Source organism: Trematomus bernacchii, unplaced genomic scaffold, assembly GCF_902827165.1.
Source record: "Trematomus bernacchii unplaced genomic scaffold, fTreBer1.1, whole genome shotgun sequence".
Lineage (NCBI taxonomy): Eukaryota > Metazoa > Chordata > Actinopteri > Perciformes > Nototheniidae > Trematomus > Trematomus bernacchii.
In genome coordinates, this window is record NW_022987648.1 from 4,547,453 (window position 1) to 4,564,976 (window position 17,524).

The 17,524-nt window shown below is 46.7% G+C and overlaps 2 long non-coding RNA genes across 2 annotated transcripts; both read left to right on the forward strand.

The window, feature by feature from the left end:
- Positions 1-3,543: 3,543 nt before the first annotated feature.
- Positions 3,544-3,935, forward strand: LOC117485964. Its single transcript, XR_004556253.1, has 3 exons — positions 3,544-3,643; positions 3,730-3,819; positions 3,911-3,935. It is a non-coding gene; the product is annotated as an uncharacterized LOC117485964 (long non-coding RNA).
- Positions 3,936-10,452: 6,517 nt separating this feature from the next.
- Positions 10,453-10,906, forward strand: LOC117485970. Its single transcript, XR_004556255.1, has 3 exons — positions 10,453-10,552; positions 10,639-10,728; positions 10,820-10,906. It is a non-coding gene; the product is annotated as an uncharacterized LOC117485970 (long non-coding RNA).
- The last annotated feature ends 6,618 nt before the right edge of the window (positions 10,907-17,524 follow it).

Genomic DNA, 17,524 nt, shown 5'->3' on the forward strand with positions numbered 1-17,524 from the left:
GGACAGGGGAGCATTGAGATGGATCCCTCCAAGGTCGATGCAGTCACTTCCTGGCCGGTTCCAGACTCCCGGAAGCGGCTACAACAGTTCCTCGGGTTCGCCAACTTCTACCGGAGGTTCATTCGTGGATACAGCACCTTGGCCGTTCCACTCACAGCCCTGACCTCCTCTAAGGTTATGTTCCAGTGGTCCTCCTCGGCTGAGGAGGCGTTCCAGAACCTTAAGGCCAGGTTTACCTCCGCCCCCATCCTCCGAGTACCCGATCCTGAAAGACAATTTGTTTTGGAGGTGGATGCTTCTGATATGGGGGTGGGGGCCATCCTGTCTCAGCGAGCAACAGACAGCCAAAAACTCCATCCCTGTGCTTTCTTTTCGAGGCGTTTGACACCAGCGGAAAGAAACTATGATGTTGGAAACCGGGAGCTGCTAGCAGTGAAGTTGGCTCTGGAGGAGTGGCGCCACTGGCTCGAGGGGACCAGTCAACCTTTCCTGGTGTGGACCGACCACAAGAATTTGGAATACATCCGGTCGGCCCGCAGACTGAATTCCCGACAGGCTAGATGGGCCCTATTTTTCACTCGGTTCAATTTCTCCCTCTCCTACCGCCCTGGTTCTCGGAACATTAAGGCTGACGCTCTGTCTCGTCAGTTTGGGGAGGGAGGTAACATTCCCAGAGGCTCAGACACCATCCTTCCGACTCCTCAGCTCGTCGCCGCCCTTACCTGGGAAGTGGAGGAGAGGGTCAAGGCCGCCCTGGATGACCAGCCGGGACCCAGTGCCTGTCCTCCGAACCGCCTGTTCGTTCCGCAGATGTTGAGGTCTGATGTTATCCAGTGGGCCCACAACTCCAGACTCACCTGCCATCCTGGTATCCAACGTACCCGGGAGGTAGTCCAGCAAAGGTTCTGGTGGGCAACACTTAAGGAGGACACCAGGGAATTTGTTAATGCCTGCCCTGTGTGCAATCAACACAAGTCTTCTCACCAAGCTCCTGCTGGTCTCCTACAACCTCTGCCTATCCCTCATCGCCCCTGGTCCCACATTTCTCTGGACTTTGTTACTGGTCTGCCACCGTCCAACGGGCACACTGCCATTTTGACGGTGGTAGACCGGTTCAGTAAGATGGCTCATTTTGTGCCGATACCCAAGCTCCCCTCAGCTAAAGAGACGGCGGAGCTGGTCCTGCTCCATGTGTTCCGGCTCCATGGGCTACCTACCGATGTGGTTTCCGATCGTGGTCCCCAATTTACCTCGGTGTTCTGGAGGGAATTCTGCACGCTCATTGGGGCCACGGTCAGTCTGTCTTCCGGTTTCCATCCTCAGTCCAACGGTCAGACCGAAAGGAAGAACCAGGAGATGGAGACGGCTTTACGTTGTATAGTCTCCAAGCACCCAGCGGCCTGGGCTAAACAACTGCTCTGGGTCGAGTACGCCCACAACACTTTGATCAGTTCGGCCACCAAGCTGTCCCCATTTCAGTGTGCATACGGGTTCCAACCCCCTCTGTTTCCGGCCCTGGAGAGGGAGGTTACCTGTCCGTCCGTTCAGGCTTTCATTCGTCGCTGTCGCCAGACCTGGAATCAAGCCCGGATAACTCTTGTTCGTTCGGCCAACCGGTACGCCTCCTCTGCCAACCGCCGACGTTCCAAGGCACCCGTCTACCAGGTGGGCCAAAAGGTATGGCTGTCCACCCAGGATATTCCTTTACGGGTGGAGTCGAAAAAGCTTGCACCGAGGTTCATTGGACCATTTGAGATTATAAGGATAATCAATCCCGCAGCAGTAAGGCTAAGACTGCCTCGGACTCTGCGGGTCCATCCCACCTTTCATGTTTCCAGGATCAAACCTGTCCGAGAGAGTGCACTGGTTCCTGCGGTCCCTCCTCCACCACCCCCCCGGATGATTGACGGCGGACCTACGTACACTTTCCATCGACTGCTTCGTTCCCGTCGCAGAGGGAGAGGAGTCCAGTACCTGGTAGACTGGGAGGGTTACGGCCCTGAGGAGAGGTCTTGGGTTCCAGCTCGTCATGTGTTGGACCCCCGGCTCATCAGAGAGTTCCATCAGCGCAATCCCGAGCAACCTTCTAAGGCCATCACATCGACGGGCAGAGACACTAGGAGAGTCTCTCCACATACTGTCAGCTCTTCCGAGGAGGACAGTGAGGGGCCTGCTTCTGATGAGGACGCCGATTCCCACAGGGGGCAGGAGAAGGAGGCCGAAAGAACTTTTTCAGATGAGTACTAACCCCACCTCCCACCCTCCTCTGTAGATTAGTGTTTAGGGACGTCAGGAGCCGTCCATTAAGGGGGGGGGTTCTGTCACAGTTCTGCTCCATCATTCACCAGTAGTTTTCCATTCACCTGTCTCACCTGTTAACCACACCCACGTTTTTGCTCACTCTCTTTCTCTTCTGCACCCATTAGCTTTACTGCCAGTATTTAAACCCTCACCGACACACACCCATTGCCAGATCGTACTTTGTCTTCATGCTAGTCTTTCACGCGTTTGTCACCAGATTGCCCACCCGGTTCCGACCCTGCCTGTCCCTGACCTGCCTGCTCTGCCTGTTCCCTGATCCTGCCTGTCCCTGGACTATCCTGCCTTGCCTGCTGTCTGACCCTGCCTGTACCTACGTTGACCGCCTCGCCTGCTCCCTGACCCTCTGCCCGGCCCTGACTCACCTTCTGTCCGCTGTCCTCTGGTTCGTCGGCCTGCACATCATCCGGCTGATACTGTTCTGCTGGTATTCCTCTGCTCTGGTAGTATTACCAATAAAGTACATTACCAATACTCCTTGGTTTTCTCGAGTGCTGCATTTGGGTCCTTCATAAGATCGTGACACATTTAACTAACTGCCAGTAGAATATAAGGTACATCTCAAGTGTTGATTTATAGATTGTACAAAAAGTGTCTGTTGACTGTCAACATGTTTTTTGCAACAGGTTATTAACCGATATTCAACCTTACTATCTGTAGATTGTGTCAACATCTTCAACATTGACAATCAACTACTCAAAATCAATCTGTCAGTTGAAAGTCAACAGGGTCATGTCGACTATCATCATGTTGATCATCTGTTGAGAGTCAAGAATCAAGATGTCAACTAAACTCTAAAGTTGCTTATCTGTTGATCATCAACTAATGCTTAATGTAATAGTCAACTGAACTTTAGTTGCTTATCTGTTGATCGTCAACTAATGCTTAGTTACTTGTCGGTTTGAACGGTGCTGTTGAATGTCAACTGATACATGTCAACTGATGCACTGTTGACATGCTACTAAATGTCAACTGATGACTTATAGAGTGTTAACTATGGACTATCAAAATAAAGTGTTACCAAAAACTTTGAGTACCCCTGTTGTAGATGTTGTCTCTCAACTTTAACTTTATACTGGCTACCCTGGAACCCCAGAAATAATAATAATAGGTTTATTTATTATAGCACCTTTCACAGTGTAGCAGGATGAGAGTCCTAATCCCTTAGAAAGCATATTCTCCTCTTTTGGCTCTTGTGAGCATGTCACCACCAGGGGGCACCCTATAAAAGGGCAGAGGTTTCTAGCTGGCTGTCTCTTGTTTGTTGGTACACAGACCCGCCCCACTTGCGTGTTTGCCGTGTTTGCTTCCGCCACCGGTGCAGGTATGTTGCAGTTGCATTGCTCGCTTCAGGAAAGGTTCTGCAATTTGCCAGCGTATTGATACTTAGCCCTGCTTTGCCTCACCTAGTGGTGGATCCTCCGGGTGCAGCCTGTCAACGCAGCCATAGAAAGCATGAAGCTCTCTCCTCTCTGCGTCATCGATAGGAAAGCCTGATCGGTATGTGCGCTGTACGGCGATCTATTTAGTCAATCCACCTCATTACTTTTATTGATATTAACGCTGTCTTTGTATTTATTCATAAACCTAGGGCCAATCCAATGATTAAGGGACATCAGCTGTTTTGCTTCACCGGATAAAGTGTATTTATCGGCACAACTGCTGTTGATCCTGCCTAAATGTTTGGGCTGCTGCTACTGTGTTGTTGCTTCTGATTGCTGCTTCTGGCCAGCTTTGCATCGCCTACTGCGGAGGCTCGCTCACCAGTTAAAGTGCTGCTTTAACTGCACGCCTTCCTGCTGCCTTGCTTGGGCCGACACTCGAAGTGTGGAAGTAATTGAACTCTGGGGCTAACTCCCCCCTATAACTTGTCCTTACTTTGGCCAACTTGATTTAAATTAGTTTGTTTATTTTATTCTAGTTAATTGTTTATTTTGTTTAACTGAACCTTTTATCTTGTGATTTGTTTTATTCTTAAATGTTTACACAAGTTATCTGTTTGAGAACATATTTGCTATTGTGTTTGTTTATTACTTTGATTTACTTATTTAGCCCCCATTAACTGCATTTCCCTCTTTGTTCCCCTACTTAGTTACTGAGAGCTGAAGGTGGTGGTGCTGGTGTCCAAGGTGGTGGTTTTCCTCTCTCCTTTTGTGTGTGATGTGCTCCCCCGGGATTTGATTTCCTGCACGTATGACTGGGGTGATTTAAGTTTGGTTTGTTTGGGGATCCTTCCACTCACTCGTCGACCCTATCCCCCCACTGGTAAGCCTCAGCCCCTAATTCATTTTTTCCCTTTGTGCTACAGCCCTGTGTGACTGTTTTAACCTGCATTTTAAACTATTGACTTGTGCTAAATAAAATTGTATATTTTTGATAAATTGAAACCACGTCTCCGGCTCCATTAGTATTCGAACCTATGTGTCCTCTGAAAAAGTGTTAACATTTCCTTGGGTGAAACTCCCAAGGTGGCGTTGTCGGAATTGTGAATGGTGTAATCAAACCAACTTGAACAAATACATTCACCTACCCTCCCCTCTGCGGCTAATGCCACAAACTGGCGTTGTCGGCAGGATTTACTTTTTGAGAGCAGAGACGTGTGTTTCAATTATTTATTATTATTATTATTAGTGTTGTATTGTGGCCATTGCTAGAAGCTAGTTTACCCTGTATTAAGTGTTTTATATTGTGTTCCGAAGCAAAACAGCAGTTGGTTTCTTGTGGACCTTTGGCAAGTCAGTGTTTATTATTGTGTATTGCCTGGCTATTTTGGTGCCCTATCTCCACTGAATTAGCAACGGTGTAGCTATGGAGGGAGAGTTACAAGAGTTGAGGGATTTAGTTGCGCAGTTAAAAACAGACAATGAGAGGCTGTTGCAGGAACGGGCTGTGGAGGTGCCTGGTCCTAGTGCTGCACCTTTAACTGCTACTGTTCCCCCTTCTAATCCTTCTAATGCTAGTGCCCCTTCAGTGGATAGACTGGTTTTTGTGCCCCGAGATAGGAAATGTCCTATGTTTAGGGGAAGATCAGGAATAGGGTTGAGTGAGTGGATTGAGGAAGTACAGGCTTGTATGAGAGCGCGCCGTTTGGCTGTATCCGATCAGGCATTTTTCTTGTTTGACCATCTTGAAGGAGAGGCCCGTGATGAGATAAAATACAGAGCAAGTGCAGAGCGGGAAGACCCTGTCAAAATAATTGCTGTGTTGACAGAGCTGTATGGTTGTTCTGATTCTTATGTAGCTTTACAAGAGGCTTTCTTCTCCCGACGGCAGCAAGAAGGGGAGACTTTGCAGGAATTCTCCCTTGCGTTGCTTAGTCTTATGTCATCTGTAAAGCAGCGGGCGCCTGATGACATGCAAAATGCAGAGGTTTTGCTACGCGACCAATTTGTAGAGCATGTCATTGATTGTGCATTGCGACGAGAGTTAAAACAGTTTGTGCGTCGACAACCTACTGCGGCATTACTTGATGCTAGGGCGGAAGCAATCAGGTGGGAACGTGAGGGTTTGCCTGGTGGCAATAGGGGCCGAAGTCACTCTGTCCCTTCAGTTCTTGGTCTACAGTATGGAGTTCAGGGTGGTCCTCAGGTGGTGACTGGCTCACAGGTGTCTGAACTGAGTGAGATGAGAGAGATGCTAAAACTCCAGCAAGAGCAGCTTAACACGCTTTTGTAGATGTTGCCAGCTATCCGGTCATTTTGCCAGTGAGTGCGATGGGGTACGTGTTGCTCCTCGTGCTCGGCCGTCCTCACCTGCTCAACAGTCTAGTGGGCAGCGCCGTTTCACTCAGCCATCGGAAAACTAGCACCCACCGAATTACAGAGCCACAGTTCGGGGGGTGGAGTCACAGGCTCAGGAGAAGCTTCTAAGCTTGTGTCTTCTTGTCCACATTTAGATGTAAGCATGGGTGGAGTTAAGGTTCCTTGTTTGGTAGATACTGGGTCCATGGTGTCTACAATCACAGAGAGCTTTTTTCATCAGCATTTTGAACCCTGGGGCCAGGAGAGGCTCCAATCTTGTCACTGGCTGCAGCTCAGAGCAGCCAATGGGTTGGCCATCCCTTACATTGGCTACTTGGAGCTAGAAGTTGAGCTTTGTGGAAAGGTAATGGCAAGCTGTGGTGTGTTGGTGGTGAAGGACCCCCCCGGTGGTGTCTCTTCTGCAGTCCCTGGTATTCTGGGGATGAATATAATTCGCAGATGTTACAAGGAGCTCTTTGGCCAGCATGGTTTGGCCTTGTTTTCTTTGCCTCCTGTATCGGAGGCCCCCGAATCATTCATTCAGGCTTTGCAAAAATGCCATCAGGCCAGTGTGCATGCCCCTACTGACATTTCAGGAGGGGTAAAAGTGCGTGGAAGGAAGGCTTGTCGTATCCCCGGTGGCATGATGAAGATTGTTGCAGCCACATGCTCAGAGCAGTACTCAAGTGGCACTGTGTTATTTGAGCCCTTGGATTCGGGTCTTCCGGCTGGATTGCTTGCCTCTCCAGCTCTGGTTCGGGTGGAAAGGGGCACCGCCTACATCCCTATTGTGAACGTAGGCTCCGCAGACGTGTTGCTGTATCCCCGCACACTGGTAGGCACACTCGATGAAGTTAGGCTAGTCAACTTGCCTGTTGGTGTCACCGAAGTACCATCCTGTGTGGCCAGAGTGGCATCCCAGGCTGCCTTTCCCTCTGTGCCTGACCAGCTGGATGCTCTAGACCTGTCTTCCTTGCCTGCTGAAGAACAGGTTAAGGTACGGTCTCTTTTGACGAAGCACACATCTGTCTTTTCTGCTCACGAGGGGGACTTGGGTTGCACCACCTTGATCTCTCATGACATCCCTCTTCTTGATGACGTCCCCGTGAAGCAACGCTATAGGCGCATTACCCCGTCTGAGTACGAGGTAGTGAAGGAGCACATCAACCAACTTCTTGAGTCACAGATCATAAGAGAGAGTTGCAGCCCCTACGCATCCCCCATCGTGCTAGTGAAAAAGAAGGATGGTAGCCTGCGCATGTGCGTAGACTACAGGCAGCTGAACAGCAAAACCAGGAAAGATGCTTTTCCTCTCCCTCGAATCGAAGAGTCCCTTGATGCGCTGACGGGTGCTCGCTGGTTTTCCACCATGGATTTAGCCAGTGGGTATAACCAGGTACCAGTTGCAGAAGCAGACCGGCCAAAAACGGCGTTTTGCACCCCGTTTGGCCTCTTTGAGTGGAATCGGATGCCCTTTGGACTCTGCAATGCTCCTGGCACTTTCCAAAGATTGATGCAGCGGATCTTCGGGGACCAACAATGCCAATCTTTGCTTTTATACCTTGATGACATCGTGGTATTCTCTTCCACCGTGGATCAACATCTTGAGAGGTTGGAGGTCGTGCTGAGAAGGCTACAGCATGAAGGCTTAAAGGCTAAGCTCTCAAAGTGTGCTTTCTTCCAGCGAGAGGTGCGTTACCTGGGCCATGTGATTTCTGACCAGGGTGTCTCTACTGATCCCAGCAAACAGGAGGTGGTAGCCAGTTGGCAGCCCCCCACTACCATCTTTGGACTGCGGTCGTTCCTTGGTTTTGCCAGTTACTACCGTAGGTTTGTGGAGGGCTTTGCCAAATTGGCTGCCCCTCTACATACGTTGGTGGCTGAGTTGGGAGGCACCAAGTCCAAAAGGAGATCAGAGCGTGAAATCGCTGGGAACTGGACTGAGGAGTGTCATAGGAGCTTTGAGGCTCTCAAGACAAAGCTCACCACGGCACCTGTGCTTGCCTATGCTGACTTCTCCCTCCCATTTATTCTGGAGGTCGACGCAAACTTTGGTGGCCTCGGAGCTGTGTTATCACAGGACCAAGGTGGTAAGGTCAGGCCCATAGCTTATGCCAGCAGAGGTCTGAGGCCCACTGAACGCAACTCTGCCAACTACAGCTCCATGAGGCTGGAGTTCTTGGGGCTCAAGTGGGCCATGACCGAGAAATTCAGGGAATATCTGCTTGGTCATAAATGTGTTGTTTTCACTGACAACAATCCACTTTGCCACCTGTCCACGGCAAAGCTTGGAGCCACTGAACAACGTTGGGCAGCCCAACTTGCGTCTTTTGACTTTGAGATTAAGTACCGCTCTGGTAGAAGTAATGGAAATGCTGATGCCCTGTCCCGTCAGCACCCACCAGGAGTGCAAGATCTTGAAGCTATGCTCCCTAGCACGTTGCTCCCCTTGCCTTTACGGCAAGCCTTGCCAGTAGCAAAGGCAACACAAACGGCTGTCATAGCCCTGCCTCATCATACACAGTCTGATATGGAGGCACTTCAGCAAGCGGACCCTCTCCTTCAGGAACTCTTGGTGTTCTGGAGAAGGAGGCAGCGTCCTAGCAATGATGAGAGGAAGCAGTTGTCCCGGCAAGCATTGGCACTGCTCCGCCAATGGGACCGGTTAGTTGAGAGGAGTGGGGTCCTCTATCGCCAGATCTTTCGCTCTGATGGGGCTGAAGCAGTTCTGCAGCTGCTTTTGCCAGCTGCTTTGAGAGAGCAGGTGCTCACCGAAGTCCACCAGAGGCATGGCCACCAAGGTATTGAAAGAACCTTGGAGCTACTTAGGCAGCGGTGTTACTGGCCAGGTATGTCCTCCGAGGTGGTACATTGGTGCAGCAGTTGTGAGAGGTGTCAAATTGCCAAGGACACTCGACCAGCGGCTCGTGCTCCCATGGGACACTTGCTGGCTTCTAGACCCAATGAAATTCTGGCGATTGACTTCACTGTCTTGGAACCCACCTATAGTAGGTTGGAAAATGTCCTTGTAATTACAGACATTTTTAGCAAGTACACTTTGGCTTTTGCCACCCGTGACCAACGAGCCTCTACTGTGGCTCAAGTTCTGGTCACAGAATGGTTTTCAAAGTTTGGTGTCCCAGCCCGTATACATTCGGACCAGGGTCGAAACTTTGAGAGCATTCTTATCCAACAACTGTGCAGCCTCTATAACATTGAAAAATCTCGCACTACTCCCTACCATCCGGCGGGCAATGGTCAATGTGAACGGTTCAACCGAACCCTTCACAACTTGCTGCGTACTCTGCCTGTGTCTCGGAAACGGGATTGGAACTCCTGCTTGCCACAACTACTGTATTCTTACAACACTACTCCCCATCAGTCAACTGGTGAATCTCCATTCTTGTTGATGTTTGGACAAGAGCCAAGGCTCCCAGTTGATTTTCTGTTGGGTAGAGTCCCTGATCCAGTCGGTGGTCCTGTCCATGAGTGGATTCAGGAGCATCAGGCAAAATTGCAAATTGCCTTTGAAGGAGCTCAAGAGAGGTTAAAAACTGCAGCAGAGCGCAGAAAGAGGTGCCATGACCAGTATGTCAAAGATGTCCCATTGAACGAGGGCCAGTTAGTTTGGTTGCGAGATTGTGGTGCAAGAGGGCGCCATAAGATCAGAGATATTTGGAGTTCTGTCAGGTATATAGTGGTGAAAGCACCAAAAGGCGGTTCGGTGTACACGATTGCACCGGCAAACGAGCTGACCAAAACCAAACGCGTCCACCGCACTCTGTTGAAAGCTGTGGTTGGAACACACTCTCCAGAAGATGTCCCTGTCCCCCTCTCAATTCCTCCTGACTCACCACAGTCAGATGGTGAGCTTTCCTCTGATGGTGACCTATGGGTTTCAAGAAATGAAGCTCCGAACCCTCGTTCTACCAGATCAGCTGTGGTGACCCAAGAAACCCCTTGGTTGCTGTTTCCACCATCTGACGAAGCCTCCATTGAGGCCGGCCCTTCGGTAGCTCTCGCGGCCATGCCAGAATTGCCTTCCTCCCGCTTGGCTATTCCTCCAGCCACTTGCCCTGATTCTAGCGCAGTGACATTGCGACGGACAGCACGGTCAACCCCTGGGCAGCATCCTAATGTCCATCATCTCCCGAGAGCGTTGGGAGAATTGGTGCCTGTGGCCGAAAACTCTCCTGGTCCCGTGTCTAACTCTGTGTCGGTTATCTTTAGACCTTGGAACTAGGTTGGCTAACATTGGCTTGGATTCGTTCATCGTCGGGCCGACGATACAAATAGGGGGGGTAGATTGTAGCAGGATGAGAGTCCTAATCCCTTAGAAAGCATATTCTCCTCTTTTGGCTCTTGTGAGCATGTCACCACCAAGGGGCACCCTATAAAAGGGCAGAGGTTTCTAGCTGGCTGTCTCTTGTTTGTTGGTACACAGACCCGCCCCACTTGCGTGTTTGCCGTGTTTGCTTCCGCCACCGGTGCAGGTATGTTGCAGTTGCATTGCTCGCTTCAGGAAAGGTTCTGCAATTTGCCAGCGTATTGATACTTAGCCCTGCTTTGCCTCACCTAGTGGTGGATCCTCCGGGTGCAGCCTGTCAACGCAGCCATAGAAAGCATGAAGCTCTCTCCTCTCTGCGTCATCGATAGGAAAGCCTGATCGGTATGTGCGCTGTACGGCGATCTATTTAGTCAATCCACCTCATTACTTTTATTGATATTAACGCTGTCTTTGTATTTATTCATAAACCTAGGGCCAATCCAATGATTAAGGGACATCTGCTGTTTTGCTTCACCGGATAAAGTGTATTTATCGGCACAACTGCTGTTGATCCTGCCTAAATGTTTGGGCTGCTGCTACTGTGTTGCTGCTACTGTGTTGCTGCTTCTGATTGCTGCTTCTGGCCAGCTTTGCATCGCCTACTGCGGAGGCTCGCTCACCAGTTAAAGTGCTGCTTTAACTGCACGCCTTCCTGCTGCCTTGCTTGGGCCGACACTCGAAGTGTGGAAGTAATTGAACTCTGGGGCTAACTCCCCCCTATAACTTGTCCTTACTTTGGCCAACTTGATTTAAATTAGTTTGTTTATTTTATTCTAGTTAATTGTTTATTTTGTTTAACTGAACCTTTTATCTTGTGATTTGTTTTATTCTTAAATGTTTACACAAGTTATCTGTTTATGAGAACATATTTGCTATTGTGTTTGTTTATTACTTTGATTTACTTATTTAGCCCCCATTAACTGCATTTCCCTCTTTGTTCCCCTACTTAGTTACTGAGAGCTGAAGGTGGTGGTGCTGGTGTCCAAGGTGGTGGTTTTCCTCTCTCCTTTTGTGTGTGATGTGCTCCCCCGGGATTTGATTTCCTGCACGTATGACTGGGGTGATTTAAGTTTGGTTTGTTTGGGGATCCTTCCACTCACTCGTCGACCCTATCCCCCCCACTGGTAAGCCTCAGCCCCTAATTCATTTTTTCCCTTTGTGCTACAGCCCTGTGTGACTGTTTTAACCTGCATTTTAAACTATTGACTTGTGCTAAATAAAATTGTATATTTTTGATAAATTGAAACCACGTCTCCGGCTCCATTAGTATTCGAACCTATGTGTCCTCTGAAAAAGTGTTAACATTTCCTTGGGTGAAACTCCCAAGGTGGCGTTGTCGGAATTGTGAATGGTGTAATCAAACCAACTTGAACAAATACATTCACCTACCCTCCCCTCTGCGGCTACTGCCACAAACAGAAATAGAATTTCACAAAGAGCATCACAATTTAAGAACAAAAGTTAAAATTAAGACCACAGAGACATGAATACAATAATAAATGTTGGCCTTTAACCCAGGAGGGTAATCATGTGACAAATTTCACCCGAAATAATGTTTCAGGAACAGTTGTTAGCTACTGATCAGGAGGCTAACAGCTAAACACACTAAACGTCTAGCAAACAAAGTGTCACTTAAAACTAAAGTACCAAAAAGCTAGTGTGCAATCAATTACTTGATTTTTTTGTTTAAGTGAATATATGACATTGGGCTGCGCTGTTTTCACTTTTGCTTGTTTGGTATATTGCGGTGCACTTGTTTTTAGCCATGCAAGCAGCCTTTATGTTTCCCTCAGGGGAATTGTAATATAATTATTTGTTGATCCTCCGGCTTTCCATCTACCATCAAACAATTGCTCTTACAAGCTAAACTAAGTACACAGCCAAGATTATGAGTGCTTAGCCTCAGCAAGTTAGCATGTACTGTAGATGTTAGCCTTTAGCTCAAAAAACTGCTTTGCCTAGAGCCTCACAGAGCCGTTAGCAAGGCTACAGTTTCAGTTACTATATAATATAGCAGTGTTTGGTACTGTTGTTCCAGTTTTGATATGTATTCTGCCACTTTTGCCACATATTGTGCATATATACTGTATATCTGTGGTGCTGTAAACTTTTGTTGGGGGTTACACAGGGCCTGGAGAGGTTCACCAGGTTGAGCTACAGCTAATGGTCACAGAAATTGCTACAAGCTACAAAAAATGTTAGAAGAAAATAAAGACCTATGTAAAAAAAGCAACAAAAAAACAACAACCAGACTGACCTTTTGGTTAAAAACACAGAAGGGGAAAAAATACATTTTCTATATGAGAAGCTGTGAGTCATGAGGTCAAAGTGAGGTCGACCGTAGATTTAAGAGACATGCTCTCATCACTTCAACATGAGCTGCGTTCAGAGTTTCAAGGGCGAGGTGGAGGGTTAAGAATTTCTCTCACCCTGTCCCGGCATGTCAGCAAATGTCACAGTCATAGTCTCTGTGCTCTTTCAGCTTCTCTCCTTGCTGCAGAGTATGTCCTGACATTTATAAAATTGGTCTCTTTGAGGTTAAACTCCTGCGACAAAAGTTTTAAAAGTGGACTGCACCTTACACTCATGTACCTGGATAAAAGAAGAGATCAAGAGATGGCCAGCACGGCTTTGGCATTGTGCATCAAACTGCAGATTTGTTCTTCTTCAGCCTCCTGCTGCGGGCTTGAAGCGATCGAATGGGAAGATTTGGTTTCTGTGCGGTTGCATCAGCTTCCCTTTAATGAGACGGAGAGAGGTGTGCAGCTGCAGCCGGGCAGGAGGACTGATATTGAAGTCCTCATCAGACCTGGGAGTCAGGAGTTGCTGACTTGGAGGCTTTCTGTTGTTCTATATTGCTGAAGCACCGTTATTGCATTTCCCTCTGTAAGCCATATTATGGATGGGCAGTAACCCCCCCCCCCCCCCCCCCCAAGGTGTCAGCTCTCTCTCTCCTCCGGTGCTGCTGGATGAGATCACAGGTGCTCCCACTGTAGCTGATGTAGCAACATGGGCCGAGGACACCAAGCTTATAATGAGAGGCTGAGATATTTAGGAACAGAACTAAATCAGTGTAAGGCTCACCTGTGATTAATTATCATATTCTGAAACGTTTCTTAAACATGTCCTAACTAAGTTACAAATATGATCAAAGGAATTTATATTTATTTACCCTAAACTAAGGGATTAAAGCATAATCGTTTTTTTTTGTCATCCATATTCAAGACTCTTGATTTAAAGTTAAGATGATCCAACACCTATAACTAGGGACATGTTTTGCTATGGTGAGCTACGTTTGATGCTTGATACTGTAGGTAACTTATCAAGTTTAATGTGAAATCAACAGTAGGCTTTTACTCTGAAGCATCAGGTTGTATGGCTTCATTTCAGACATGTAGACATATTTTTATTTTTATCTTTATTATTTCGGCCTATCACGTACAATGTGTTGGAGCGCTAGCCAATAGAAGACACAGTTGCTCTGATCTGGTCTCAGAAGTAGGGGGGGGGGGGGGGGGACTGCTTGTTAACAAAGGTTGATATAGTCAGGTGTGCACATAACTTTTTGAGTGAGTTACTCAGATGAGTACCAGGAGACAGCGTTTGGTACTCACCCCACATGAAGCGTGGTGTTAATAAGTGCAGTCTTCCTCACTGTCCTCCTCAGTGTCTCCTTCACTGTCCTCTATTTACACTTCTTGCATGCTAGATGATGAAGATGATGAAGATGCACCTCCCTGTCTCTTTGTAAGCCTCCGATTTGCTTTCTCCAAAACTTGTTGCCAAAACTGTGAAGTCCTTGCATTTCCTGAGGCCAAGTTGAAGGATCACATACTAAGAAATTATCACATGACTTGAAGTCATATCTGATTTCAGAGGTGGGAAGTAACAAAGTACACTTATTCAAGTACTGTACTTAGGTACAATTTAAGATACTTGTAGTTTACTTGAGTATTTCTATTTTATGCTACTTTGTACTTCTACTCCACTACAGTTCAGAGGTAAATCATGTACTTTTCTTCCACTACATTTATTTAATACCTTTAGTTACTTTACAGATGTGGATGAATGATGTGAAAATATAATCAAGTGTTAAATCAGACTTTAGTTCCACCTGGAGTAAATTCACAAGCTACCCTGCAGTATACAAAGTCATTCAAACTAATTTTTAAACACTTTAATGATCAATAATTATAAAACATATCATATACATTATTATGAAATGGACCAATCTGCAAAATGACTACTTTTACTGTCGCTACTTTAACTAGATTTTGATGATAATACTTTTCTAATTTTACTTGAGTAACACTTCTTCCACCTCTGTCTGATTTCAAACTCTTCCATTAACAGCCTGAGTAAGTTTGCAGCTGTGTGTTTTACTCCACTTTGTTGTAAATAAAACTGCAGCAGCTTGACCACAGAGCGTGAACGTTGTGATCAGCTGATTTTGCGCAGTTCTCCAGTGTGTGCGCGGGGCACAGAATGTGCACAGAATGTGCACAGGGGAGTCTCCCACCGCAGCCAGTTGACGTAGTTTTGGTACAATTCTGTTGTACACACCGACGTTAACAGCAGCTCCGTCTGTGCACACGGCGACCAACTCTGTCGTCCAGTGATCTAAGCCTCTGCCTCCTGTGAAGCTTCACAGGTCCGTCGGTTATGTCCTGCGCGGCACGGCCAGCACCCAGTTCAATCAGTCATAGAAAGTCTGAAGATTTTAGCAGGGAGCGAAACGGCAAAGTGGCTGCTTAATGTCTTTGTTTTTTTTGGACATGTCTAATAATTTACTCCACTGAGTATTGACAAGAAACATGTGTAGGCGAAATATGTGTTTTGTTTTGATGACCTATCAGGTACGCAAAGGCGCGTTGTGACACAAGTGACGTTACGCATTTCAGATTGTTGCCGCGCATGCGTACCTGCGTACCAGTTATGTGCACCCCTGGATATAGTAGCAATGTTGCCTGATACTGTATGTCGTTTACAACAAACCTTGAAGTCATTGTTTTTGGTTTTATACTGGTTGTGATGGTAGTTTAGTGGTGAGTGGTCTGTGTAGAGCTGCAGAAGCCTCTTCCTTGAGTGTTGTGGAAGAGGCTGGGATATATGCAGGTGGAAGTACCAGCAGCACATGGCTTTGTTTCTACTACTCAACTACTCAAGTTCTTGCATTGGCTCATTGAGTGAGTCCTAATTCCTGACATTTCATTGGAGAATCAGAGCAAAAACATTGTGAATGGTTTTCACATTGTTAGATTAAGAAATGATTTCAGATCATTACTTCATCACTACAGGATGCAAACTGGATGATTTGTTCGCCAAAAGGCATGCACAAATTACATTTCACTTCATCTATTTGACATTTTTGCAGTTTTGTACAATATGTCTGACCACCCAAGTTAGATAACCTGGTAACAACACAATGGCTACACAGTGAATGTGTGTGTTTAATCTTCCGTGGACAATTTCTCAGTGTAATCTGAACACTAGGAGAGTAAACATGATTTGTAAAGATGGGAGAAATTAAATTCTGCTAAACTAAAGGAGAAAAAAAAGATGGATAACCACAAGTGGGAATTACCAGTGACCAGTGAAATAACTGGGAGGGGGGGTGTCATGGCTGGTGTCAGGAAACAGAGAGGGAGGACTGAGTAATCTGATTGCAACAGGACATTACTCTCTGCCGTGTCCTGCAAGAAGAGCAGAACGGGCTGTGTCCTCTCTTTAGTCCTCTTCCCATTAGGCCCTGCATCGTTTGGGAGATTAATAGATGCTCACGCGTGAACACTGCCACATTTGTCAGCTGCCTCATCCCATATTATGGGCTGCAGGCATGCCTTCTCTTACCTGCACTTTAAAAGGACCTTAAAAGGTCACAGTGGGAGATGCGTGGAAATGAAAGGGTATACATACAAGCTACAAAAAAAGTATACAAAATAAATGCAGTTTTTGAAACGTTTGTTTGTCTGAGAAAAACTAACTTGTAAGGAACCAACATTAAAGGTAGAGAACCCACTACTCCTTAGTTTCTGTTTGATAACTACAGATGAAGCGTCTTATTTTGGACAGTTTAAAGTGCGAGGGTCGTGATCGGTTCATGCACGTTCCGTGATGGCCGGCCGGCCCCCAGTCAGACTTGATACCGCCCCCATGATAAATACATTTAATTATTGTGAAGCCAGCTGCAATGGATCATTGATCCACCAGGGGGTGCAGTGGGGTTCCACACTGGAGTCATGTGAAATCAACTTCTAAATAATAGATGTTGTTTAGTCGGAAAAAACGAACGAGCCGGCTCTCCCGATTTTTAATCCTAATTTAATCATCATCATTGATGTTTATGTTCACCGAATTGACATGAAATCACTGACAAATATGAATATTCTGTATTCAACTTCATTGAAACGATCAGGATGGGTGTTATTTTTCCCCACAATGACCAAGTCGCTGCAAATGATCCCATGTATTACATGTACATGGCCACATTCTCAACAAAGTTACGTAACGAAACATTCTGTATTCCTTGCTTACTTTTTATTTAATGCTTTATAACAGCTGGAATAGTTCGTTTAGAACAGGCACCTCACTCGCAATCTGCTCCTCCGCAACGCCTACCACCTACCTCCGGCTGAAATTATGAATGTACAGTAAGGCATAGTAATCATAGATAACACGGCAGGGTCCGTTACAGTTTGTTTTCATCTGATTTCAAATATTTCAAATGTCTGAAGTTAATAAATACATTCTCAGTGTTCAAGTCAATAATAGTCATATAAGAAAAGTACTGATCTAATAACAGAGATTTTATAAGGACTTTTCAATGTTCGACATCGCTCATGTGAAATACAGTAAACTGGATGTTGTGGTGCCGAGAGGCGGGGTATCAAAAGTACAAGCTAAACTTTTATTTAGCATCTGAACGATCTGAACACACTTGTAAACAACGTGATGCCCGGGAAGCGAAGACCCGGCGGAAACAGCTGGTCTGGTTCACTAAAATGTCCGTGTACAGTATATCTGGTACTAATGTATAGCGGATCTTTGTTAAGATCCATATGTCACGGATAGATATTATATATAGAGATGGGATGGCAGAAGGTGCTATATATATATATATATATATATATAATTCCAA